The sequence below is a fragment of the Crocuta crocuta genome, unplaced genomic scaffold (assembly GCF_008692635.1).
Source record: "Crocuta crocuta isolate KB4526 unplaced genomic scaffold, BGI_CrCroc_1.0 scaffold435, whole genome shotgun sequence".
Classification (NCBI taxonomy): Eukaryota; Metazoa; Chordata; class Mammalia; order Carnivora; family Hyaenidae; genus Crocuta; species Crocuta crocuta.
The window spans coordinates 880,577-891,817 of record NW_027530980.1 but is presented as its reverse complement, the minus strand read 5'-3'; the positions used below and the strand labels follow the sequence as shown (position 1 = coordinate 891,817).

Genomic DNA, 11,241 nt, shown 5'->3' with positions numbered 1-11,241 from the left:
TGGATTAGGTTTTTCACCCACCCAAGAGGCTTTTCTTTCCCCATTTTGCATCAGCCATTTGGGAATAATAGTACTACTCACATTTTCAGAGATCTATAAGCCTTTAACCATATCTAACATAAACAGAGGGACCTATCAAAAATAAATAAAAATTGCCTTTAAGAAAACAGCTAAAATTGATCAAAAAGTCTATCCTGTATTCGGTTTCCTAAGCAAACACAAAATTATTTAATTCTACTTCCATATACTTATGATTAAGGTGTTACTCAATTTCTTTTTTTTAATATTTTTAATGTTTATTCTTAAGAGAGAGATGGAGAGAGAGAAAGAACTTGAGTGGGGAAGGGGCTGAGATAGAGGGAGACACAGAATCTGAAGCAGACAAGCAGGCTCCAGGCTCTGAGCTGTCACACAGAGCCCAATATGGGGCTCGAACTCACAAAGCGTGAGATCACCACCTGAACAAAGTTGGATGCTTGACTGACTGAGCTACCCAGGCACCCCATGTTACTCAATTTCTAAGCTTCTATATATCAGAGATGAAAAGTACATTTAAACTCAGAAGAATGCTGCCCCTGGCCAGAATCTACTACTGTCTTTGCTTAATTCACCTCATGCTGACCTCCTGAGATGCTTAAAGTCATCTTTTACACATCTTTTAAGTATTCCATGGTGCAAGTCTATATAAAAAAGTATTCTCCAAATTGTATTTAAAATGTACTCCTTTAGGTTTCAATGTATTTTGAATAACTCAACTTTAGCTCAAAGCATACACATACCACTGTATAACACAAATGGTAACAAAGGAAAAATTGTGGGGACCAAAGAAACAAACTTCAGTATCTCAGAGTTCAGTGGTGATATCCACAGCCTTATGTATTGGTAACTGTTTCCATTTATGGAAATAGTTTCAATGTGGAACTAGAGCAAGGTATTTTAAGTGTGAAATGTCTAGAGAAGCACTAAGTTCTCTTTGTCACTGATTTTTGGAAAGCCTTATTGAGCACAACCATTTTTCCTTGTTGTTGAATAAAATTGGGTTATCAGAATATGTTTAGATCATAATCTTTGCACTGTGTTGGCATACCGATATTTCATTCTGCAATTACTCTGCAAATTCTGTAGACCACAAATTCTAGTTGAATAGTAATAGAAAATGGTAATAGAAAATATTTCTATGGTAATAGAAAATGCAGAAATTGTTTATAACCTTGAAGGATGCCAATGATAGCTAATGGCTCTGGGTAATTAGTCAGTTGTCCGCAACTTAAAGTATGTAGATGGGCCACCTTGAAATTATTTTTTGATTATATGGTTGTTTGCATGTACCACTGTCTCCACATAGTAGCAACAGCAGGAAGAAAAAATAAGGTAAAAAATAAGATCCACTTTGAGCACAACTATTTCTATCAACAATATGACTTTATAATATTATAATCTAGACTATCTTGCTTTGTGGTTCAAGAATTCTAACATGAGAAAACCTTATATATTCCCTAAAGGCTTCCAATGTCTAGCTGAATTTCTGTTCTGCTTTTTGTTTTTTAAGTAAGCTCTACCTTCAGCGTGGGGCTTGAACTCAGGACCGGAGATCAAAAGTCGCATGCTCTGTTGACTGAACTAGCCAGACAACCCAGTAACTGATTTTCTGGATGTGTTTCCATACTGGCAGTTGTTTCCAATTGAAAAAGACTAGAATTCTTACCAAATAATTGGTAATTAAGATGTAATTATTTTATCATTTATTCAAAAGCTCTACTAGAAGGTATTTAACAGTTATGGTAAAAGGAGATTTCACAAGAGGCACTACGTGTGTGTGTGTGCACGCGCACACACCCGTGTGCATACACACATATGGGCACACATGCATGTGTATGTGTAAAAGCAGCATTCTTTAGTCCCCTGAAAGTGCTGAACTTAGATTTGAGTATTAATTATAAATTAATGGTTTTCTTAATTGATATTAACCATAGGCTTATTATCCTTCTAGTCTGTACACTTTACATTTGAATATTCAAGGTTCTCTTCTCTCCTAGAGTTCTTATATTATAAAATACCTGAAACAGATTTTTAAGTCTGAGAAGAATGGGCACTGAAAACCAAGACCAGCTGTATCTATATACTTTAATTAATAGGACTGAGAGGAAAAAAAATCTAGATCAACATAAATAAAGAACTGTTTTGAAAAAATATTGCCCAGGATGATAATGAACAAAATAATTTTACTTTTTTCTTCTTTTTTAAGGGGAGAAGCCTCCAAACTCTATCAATACAGATAAAATTGTTCACAAGATTAAACAACCTATCCAACCATATTTTAATTGCAACTCACTTTAAGACTCTCACTTCCTTGTGTCTGCCACTCTTAAATATTGTTATAAACTTTGCCTGATCACAAACAATTTTGGGCTTTAATAACCCACTTTATTTTTTAAGGTTTATTTATTTATTTTGAGAGAGACAGAGAGAGCACAAGTGTGAGGGGGTGGGGGATCAGGGAGAGAAGGGGATAGAAGGGGAGAGAGAGAGAATCCCAAGCAGGTTCTGCACTCGGCACTGAGCCTGATGCAGGGCTTGATCTCACGACCCTGGGATAAGGACCTGAGCCAAAATCAAGAGTCAGATGCTCAAATGACAGAACCACCTAGGTGCTCCTTAAGTACCTTACTTTATATTACTTGAGCTTAGACACTAAACCCATATAAAAATCTTCTGGTGAATTTCTTCTTTTGAGACAGTACTAAGGTTCTGTTCAGGAGGTGACTGACTTGATCAACGGGTTATTCTGGTGATCTTTTAGGGAAGTCAATATGCAACAAAACTTTTGAAATGCTGAAGAAGTTAACTAATTTTTTTTTCAATTTTGAAAACTATGATGTGTGACAGGTGTTAGAAATCATTTGATCACTCAAATGTAGAACTAATGTCATTGCCTTTTAACTTCTCAAAAACCATGTTTGTATCAGCTATCTCTGAAAATGTTTTCCTGGGATACACTTATGTATCTGAATATCTACTTAGAGTGATAATTTACTTTTAAGCTACTGAAGTAGTAATTGGATCCAGATTTATAAAAACTCTAAGAAAGTATTCTTTTCTATTTTGTGAAAAATAGGACACTACTGGGAATTTTCATAAGATATAGAGGAGACAATTTTCTTAACATGGTAACTCTGCTTTAATGTTACAGGTCTCAGGCCACTTGGGTGGCTCAGTCGGGTAAGCATCAGACTCTTGATTTCTACTCAGATCATGATTTCATGGTTCATGGGATCAAGCCTCATGTCAGGCTCTGCACTGACAGTATGGAGCGTTTTTAAGATTCCATCCCTTCCTCTTTTTCTCTCTGCCTCTCCCTGACTTGTGTGTATGTGTTCTCATTCTCTCTCTCTCTCAATAAAAAGCATTTAAAAAATATCACAGGTTTCTCCACAACTTTTTATGTATGTATATTTACTCTGCTATGGGTCTTTATAATTAATACGATTTCACTTGCAGTTTTCTCAGCATTCTAAATGTGTATTACCTTACTAACATTAAAGATTTTTCAGCATTTGAGAGGTCTAGAATCTTAGTAACTGCAGTCACTCACTAAATTACCTTTTGTAAGGTGACTACTATACATTATTGTCTCAATAATAGCATTTTGAAACGCCAATCTTTTTTCATTCTGATATTGTAACAATTATTTGTTCAATTAATGAATACACTAATTCCTAGAGAAATAAAGATAAACAAGTTTTCAGATAGCCAAAGCACCAGATTTGGGGTATCACATTTTAGGACAACCCAGATAATATGCCAAAAAGACTTTCTTAATTCTTCTTATGAAATAAAATTTTGAAAATTCATGTTTTTCAATAATAATAATATACTAGGCAAGATGCTGAAATATTTCCATGAATAATCTCATGTAGTATTCAGAAAGTTAAGTATTATTATAATCTTATTCTACAGAGAAAGAAACCATAATTTGTAAAAGTTTAAAATTTTGCCAAAGTCACATATTTTGCAGAACTTGGGATTCAAACCCAGGTGTGTTGATTCAAAGCTCATATTGTTAAGTAGCACCAAAGTACACCAATTCCTGTGCAATCCATAATGACTTTAAAAGGACGTTATTACAAAGTATTTTAAAGCTTTGATTTAATGACATTTCTGGCTTGAAAATTTTAGTTTAATTTTATAAGTATACACTAAGAGAAAATTAATTCAAGAACTCCTTCTCATTTCTGAAACAGTAAAAGTCTTAATAGTAATAGCAAACATTTTAGCCATTTCAATAAAGACTTAAAATGCTAGATTTTTTTCATACATTTAAAGCATGATAACTTTGATATGTGTATTCTGTTGAAATAGAATACTACAAAAAAATTAAACAAATGGTGCTATTTAAACATAACCTACATGCAAGTCATAATGGTATATCATTTATTTGTTTAACTAATACTCATGCCTATTTTTCCAGACATTCTTCTAGGTGCAAGAGTTATGGCAGTGTACAAAAGAAATGCATTCTCTGCTATCATAAAATGTATATACTTAATGAGACAAAATTAAACAAAATAATATACAAAATAAGGTAGGGAGAATGGATTGTAGCAGGTCATTTTAAAACTAATATTATAGAATAGGTATGTTTATGAAACTATAGATAAAAGTATAATGCTTTAGGCTTTGTTTTTACTTATAGTAATTAAAGAATTAAAGAAAGTGTAAAATTTGCAATAATATCTCACTGTTTTTGTTAAAAATCATGCATGAATATTTTATTAACATTTTTTTCAAACAAGGGTACATTCAGCATGCACATATTTATGTAAGTTTTTTATTTAAATTCTAGTTTGTTAAAGTATAGTTTAATATTTGTTTAAGGAGTAGAACAAACTGATTCATCGCTTACACAGAACACATCAACCACTTAGCCCGTACTCCTCCCACCTCTCTCCTCCAATAACCCTCAGTTTATTCTTTACAGTTAAAAGTCTCTTATTGTTTGCCTTCTTTTTTTCCCTTTCCCTATGCTTATCTGTTTTCTTAAAGTCAACACATGTCTGAAATGTTATGGTAATTACTTTTCTCTAAGTTATTTCAGTTAGCATAATACACTGTAGCTCCATCCAAGTCACTGCAAATGGCAAGGTTTCAATTCTTTTTGATGGCTGAATAATATTCCATTGTGTATACGTTGTGTACATACATATATATATGTATATACGTGTGTGTGTGTGTGTGTGTGTATGCACGTGTGCACACATGCATATATACCACCTCTTATTTCTCCATTCATCAGTCAATGAATGTTTGGGCTCTTTCCATATGGTGGCTATTGATAAGTTACTATAAACATCAGGGTGCATGTGCCCTTTTGAATCAGTATTTTTGTATCCTTTGTGTAAATACTTAGTTGTGCAATTTCTGGTTGATGGGGTAGTTCTATTTTTAACTTTTTGAGGAATCTCTATTTTGTTTTCCATAGTGGCTGCACCTAATTTCAATCTCACCAACAGTGTAAGAGGGTTCTCCTTTCTTCCATCCTTGTCGACATCTGTTAATTTTGTGTTGTTAATTTTAGCCATTGGGACAAATGTGAGGTGGTATCTCACCTCACTGTGGTTTTGACTTGATTTTCCCTGATGATGTATGACGCTGAGCATCTTCTCATGTGTCTGTTAGCCATCTGGATGTCTTCCTTAGAAAAATGTCTATTCATATCTTCTGGCCATTTCTTATCGATTATTTGTTTTGGGTTGTTATGTGGGATATGTTATTATTTTTTTAATTTTTTAATGTTTATTTATTCTTGAGAGAGAGAGAAATAGAGACAGGGGAGGGGCAGGATCCAAAAGCAGGTTCCAGGCTACAGAGCCCTACGGGGGCTCGAACTCAGGAACTATGAGGCCCTGACCTGAGCCAAAGTAGGACACTTAAACGACTCAGCCATCCAGGCACCCCTAAGTTGAATAAGTTCTTTATAGATATGAGATACTAGCCCTCTGCTACATCATTTGCTAATATCTTCTCCCACTCCATAGGTTGCCTTTTAGTTTTGCTGATCGTTTCCTTTTCTGTAGAGTAGCTTTTTATTTTGGTGAAGTCCCAATACTTCATTTTTGCTTTTGTTTCCTTTGTTTCTGGAGACATGTCTATTAAGAAGTTTCTACCGACAAGGTCAAAGAGGTTAAAAGGAGTCTGGAAGTTTTCTTTCTACTTTTATTTTTTTGGGGAAGTTGGAGAAGAATAGGTATTACTTCTCCTTGAGATGGCTGGTAGATCTCCTAGGAAGCCATCTGGCCCTGGAATTTTGTTTGCTGGGAGGTTTTTGATTACTTATTTAATTTCTTTGGTGGTTATAAGTCTGTTTAAATTTTCTGTTTCTTCCTGTTTCAGTTTTGATAGTGTATATGTTTCTAGGAATTTATCCATGTCTTCAAGATTGCCTGATTTCTTGGCATATAATTTGTCATAACATTCTAAGTGTTTGTATTTATGTGGTGTTGGTTTTGATCTCTCTCTTTCATTCATGATTTTGAGTCCTCTTATTTTTTGTCTGGCTAGGGGTTTATAAATTTTATTAATCCTTTCAAAGAATAAGCTCAGTTTCATTGGTCTTGTTCTATTGATTTTGTTTCTATATCATTGATTTCTTCTCTAGTTTCCATTATTTCACTTCTTCAGCATGGTTTAGGCTTTATTTGCTGTTACTTTTCTAGATCCTTTAGGTGTAAGATTAGTTTGTGTATTTGAGACTTTTCTTACTTCTTGAGTTATACCTGTATTGCTATATACCTCCCTATTAAAACAGCTTTTGCTGAATCCCAAAGGTTTTGGACTGTTGTGTATTCATTTTCATTGCCTTCTATGCATTTTTAAAATTTTCTTCTTTAATTTTCTGTCTACCCCATTCACTCTTCAGTAGGATGTTCTTTAATCTATAGGTATTAATGGTTTTTCCAATTTTTTTTCTTGTGAATGACTTTAAGTTTCACAGCATTGTGGTCTGAAAATATACATGGTATGATCTCAACCCTTTTTTATTTGTTGAGGTCTGATGTGAACAAGTATATGATCTGTTCTGGAGAATATTCCATGTGCACTTCAAAATAATGTATATTCTGCTGCTTTAGGATGAAATGAATGTATCTGAATATACTTGTTAAGTCCACCTGGTCCAGTGTGTCATTCGAAGCCATTGTTCCCTTGTTAATTTTCTGCTTAGTTGATCTGTACATTTCTGTAAGTGGGGTAATATCTCACTTTTAACAGTTATTTCTACTTGGGTTGCATGTTTCCTTCTTACTTTATGTGTCTCTTTATAATACTACTTTTCTCTGCAAATGCCACTTTTGCCTATCTAGTATCTAGTCCATGTAACAGCCATGCTACAGGTCATGGTCATGCTCAGCTGAAAATTGGAATCTTTTTCCCAGTTCTGTGAAGAATGAAATAAATAAATAAAAGCATTGTTACATAATGACCTGACCTGGGGTGTAACAGAAAACAAAACAAAACAAAACAAAACTGAAATGGCAGAAAACAACTGCTAAGTGCATTCTCTATCCCTTGAAGCAATAAAATACAGATTATTTTTTCAGAAGTGATAATAGAATACTGTCCTATATAACATTTATAGAAATATAGGAAACATTTAGTGATGGAATGCTTCCATTTAAACCAAGTATGGTGCTGTCCTTCTGATCTTAGAATCAAAAGATATTGTCAATGTAGAAAGAAGTTGCTAGGAGACAATTATCCATAGGTCTTTTGTGTTTTTGTATATCTTGAGAAGAGAGGAACTGACTGCCGTTTCTTTTTAACGACTATCTTTCCAAGAATGTTTGTATAGCAAACTTTCTTGGAATACAGACATAGTTTTCCCCCCCCAGAGCAAAGAGTACACTATTCCAGGCTTGGAAAATAGAATGGATACTTCTGTCCTGTGCAAAATGCAGGCATGCTTACTATCTACTATAAAATACTGGATTCCCTAAGTCCAGGGTTCCTGCCCTGGAATGTATCCTGCTGCATGTACAGATGCCACCTGGCCTGCTTCATGTCATCCTGTGAGAGCCTGGGTTGAGAAAACCTGAGTACTGTTATTTTGTATCTGACTGAGGTGTCTTCTGTCTTGTGTCTTCTGCCAGTATCCATGTAACTGTCAGACTAATTTGTCAGTTTTATGTTTTATGGGAGATACAAATTAGAAGGATCTGTTGATTCCCCTCAGACAGCTTACATGGTATTTGGTAATACTAGGCTCATACACTTATGAAGGTAGTAAATATATAAATATACAATAAAAAAATGAATGTAGTAGTTATCAATAAATTTTCAATCACCATCATTTCTTCAAAATCTTCTTGATCATTTATCAGAAATGTTTAAATAAGCTTAAATTCAATGATAGAAATGATAGAAGTAATAAAATAAAGTTGTATTAACTACCACATAAAATCATGCAGAAATGGTGGGGGAAAGGGAGAGAAGCAAACCATGAGAGACTCTTGAATGCTGACAAAAACTGAGGACTGATGGATGTGGGGGGAGGGGGGGATGGGCATGGAGGAGGACACTTGTGGGGATGAGCACTGAGTGTTATGTGGAAACTAATTTGACAATAAACTATTAAAAAAAAACAAAAAAACAAAAAAAACAAAAAAAAATCATGCAGTAGGGGTATACATCGATGATATCTGGTTTTCCCAGTATCACAACATAATAGTATTATCCACACCATATCCATTTTATAGTGGAAGGTAATATAAAATATGTCAAATATTTTTCCCATTTGAGGAATAATTCAAGGCCTATATGCAAAATACTAACATAGCAAAAATTCCAAGGCTGAATTTTGAACTCTAAAATATGAGCCGTAGGGTAGGGGAGCCAAGATGGAGGCATAGTAGGAAGACCCTAGGGTGGCCTCATCCCTCAAACACAGATCAGTAGCTATCAAATTATTCTGAATACTCAAGAAATTGACCTGGTAGAACAAATCTTACAACTAGATGGACGCAAAAGGCCACTTCAAGGAAGGTAGAAAGTGTGCAGATGTGGTTTGGGGGAGAAAAGATTCATGGATGCTGTGTAGTAGAGGGAGCCCTTTGTCACAGAGAAAGGTGAGAGAGAGTAGAGTATAGAAGGAATGAATGAGGAGGACACTTCCTCAAAACCATTGTATGGAAGAACAAGAGGGCCTGAATTTCATGAGTTTTTGCAAAAAGCAGGTATAAACTACTGGACTTTTAGAAGTCTCTAGGCTCAGCTGAGATAGAGATGTGAGGACACTGCCCTGCTTCTGGAGAAGACAGAAGCAAACAACCCCTGGGATAGACTGTATGATCTGAGGATCAGCTAAAAGGCATGAGAAGAGACTGTTCATACTTTTTGGAGCACATCTAGACAGATGGAATTGCCTCTCTGGGGACAAAAGAATTGGCAGGCACCATTTCCTTCCCCTGCCCCTCAGCACAGACACAAACACATGATGTTGTGTTAACCATCACTAGCTGCTAAGCCAGCTTTCTCCAAAACCTATGCCGCTGTGCTCTGACTCAACTGCCCTTCTATGGCAAACCTGACCCTTTTCCAGAGGACCAGTGCAGATCCCTGCCACAACAGGTCCCTTAAGTTTGTAATTTTAAAAGTCAGCAGGCCTGTCTAGGGTAGAGCACAAGGTGTGCTACACTGCTCCAGGCAGGCAATCAACCCAGAGACAAAGTCTGAAATCAGCTATCTGAAAACTGCCTGTGATGTATGAGTAGAAATCATTTGCTCCTCCGGAAGGGATTTCCTGAAAGTGGCAAGCATGGACTCCTCTCTTCAGAGACAAAGGAGCGGGCTAATGTCATTTCCATCTACTGCTCTTCAACATAAACCAACTTTGGTAATCAGCATGGAACTAACACTGTATACCCACCTGCTTATACCAAGTCCCACCTCATTGTGTTCTGTAGGGACTGCTTTCTCAGGTAAATGTGTCTAAAAGCCAGCACAGCTGGGCCCTCCCCTAGCAGTCAGCACAAAGCCCCATATGGACCACATCTACTGACCACAGAATTCTGCAAATCTTCAGTTCAACAGGAAAGAGCATCAGGTCTCTTTTAGCAAGCAAACCAGTGTACACCTAATAAAAACTCACCATACTCTGGCCAAGTTCCAAATAGTCCCTACTACAGGCAAGGAGAAACTCTGCAGAAGAGTGACTTGAAGGATGGAGGATCCAAAACACAGAAACAGAGTGCACACAGAACACACAAGAGACACTTCCTGAAAAACACCAGGCCATGGACATTATAGGACTTCATCTTCATAAAGCCATTACTCTGAGAAGCAGGAAATATAACAGGCGTTCCAAAGTATAGAAAAAAGACAGAGACCTAGACAAAATGCCAAGATGGAGGAATTCATCCAAAAAGAAAGAACAAGAAAACATCAAGGCCAAGAATCCTCTTGAGACAGATATAAGTATTATGCCTGTTAAAGAATTTAAAGCAGCAAGTTAAAGTATGATAACTAGCTAGGCTTAAGCAAATCACAGAAGACATCAGGGGTACCCTTACCACAGAGATAAAAGAGCTAAAAAAGCAATCAGGCCAAAATGAAAATTGCAATAACCAAGATTCAAACTGAATGGATGTAACAAGAACAGTATGGAAGAAACAGAGGAACAAATACGTGATAGAGAAGATAGAATTATGGAAAATAATGAAGCTGAACAAAAGAAGGAAAGAAAAATCTTGGATCACAAAAATAGACTTAGAAAACTCAGTGAATCCATCATCAAGCATAGTAACATCTCTATCATAGGGGTCCCAGAAAATGAAGAGACAGAAAAGGGAGCAGGACCTTTAATTGAGGAAATTACAGCTGAAAATTTTCCTAACGTGGGGAAGGAAATAGATATTCATATCCAGAGGCAAAGAGAACTCCCATCAGGATCAAGAAATGTATGCCAACATGAAGATATATAGTACTTAAATTTGCAAAATATAATGACAAAAAAAAATCATAAAAGCAGCAAGGCAAAAGAAGTCCCTAACTTACAAGGGAAGACACCCAATGTTAGCACAAGATCTATCCACAGTAACTTGGAGAGCCAGAAAAAAGTGGCATGATATATTCAAGGTGCTGAATGGGAAAAATCTGCAGCCAAGAATACTCTATCCTGTGAGGCTATCATTCAGAATAAGAAGGAGACATAAAAAGTTTCCCAACAAAAACTAAAGAAGTTCACTAAAT

The 11,241-nt window shown here is 35.8% G+C and overlaps 1 long non-coding RNA gene across 1 annotated transcript in view; it reads right to left on the bottom strand.

The window, feature by feature from the left end:
• Window positions 1-4,865: 4,865 nt before the first annotated feature.
• The window catches only part of LOC144236531 (uncharacterized), a 118,589-nt gene continuing 112,213 nt past the window's right edge, over window positions 4,866-11,241 (bottom strand). The window contains exon 3 of the long non-coding RNA XR_013336599.1: window positions 4,866-7,432. This is a non-coding gene — a long non-coding RNA (uncharacterized LOC144236531). The remainder of the gene's footprint in view (window positions 7,433-11,241) is intronic.